The following is an 800-nucleotide window of genomic DNA, read 5'->3' as shown; positions in this document are numbered from 1 at the left end:
GGCACAGAGCTGGGATTTGGGGTTAGGAGGGAACCTTGGGATTGGGAGGGAACTTTGAGACTAGGAGGGAATTTTGGGATTGGGAGAGAACTTTGGGATCAGGAGGGAGCTTTGCCTGGATCGGCCCCAGGACCGGGAGCAGCCGGAGCTGGAGCTGGGGGGGGACACGGAACCACTCGGGGGGGTTCTGTCCCATGGGAGGGGACCTGGGAGGGTCAGAGCTGATCCAGGCATGCAGAGCCACCCACAGGGATGGATCCTGGCAAGTCCAAAGGGGTGGATCCCAGCCCAGCCGAAGGGATGGGTCCTGCTCCATCCACAGGGATGGATCCTGGGCCAGGGTGGGCAGGGGGAGCTCCAGCCCTTTGTCCCCCGGGGTGTGCCCCATCCTTCAAACAGCAATGCCCCCAAACGCCACATCCTCATCCTCCTCATCCTCCTCATCCTCCTTGTCCTTCTCATCCTCCTCATCCTCTTCATCCGCCTCATCCTCTTCATCCTCCTCATCCTCCTCGTCTTCCTCATCCTCTTCATCCTTCTCGTCCTCCTTTCCCTCCTTATCCTCCTCCTCCTCCTCACCCTCACCCAGCCCATCCTCATCCCCACGGATGCCTTTCCCTTCCATCCCACCGGGGGCTCTCTGCCCCCTCAGTCCCTCTCCTGGGGGTTATCCCAAAATCTGCTCCCGTCCCTATAGCCCAGCCCCCCCGGGCTCAGCTGCAGTCAGAGACCTCCCTTCCCTTCCCTTCCCTTCCCTTCCCTTCCCTTCCCTTCCCTTCCCTTCCCTTCCCTTCCCTTCC

Source organism: Geospiza fortis, unplaced genomic scaffold (genome assembly GCF_000277835.1).
Source record: "Geospiza fortis unplaced genomic scaffold, GeoFor_1.0 scaffold4, whole genome shotgun sequence".
NCBI lineage: Eukaryota > Metazoa > Chordata > Aves > Passeriformes > Thraupidae > Geospiza > Geospiza fortis.
Note: the sequence above shows the minus strand (reverse complement) of the source record.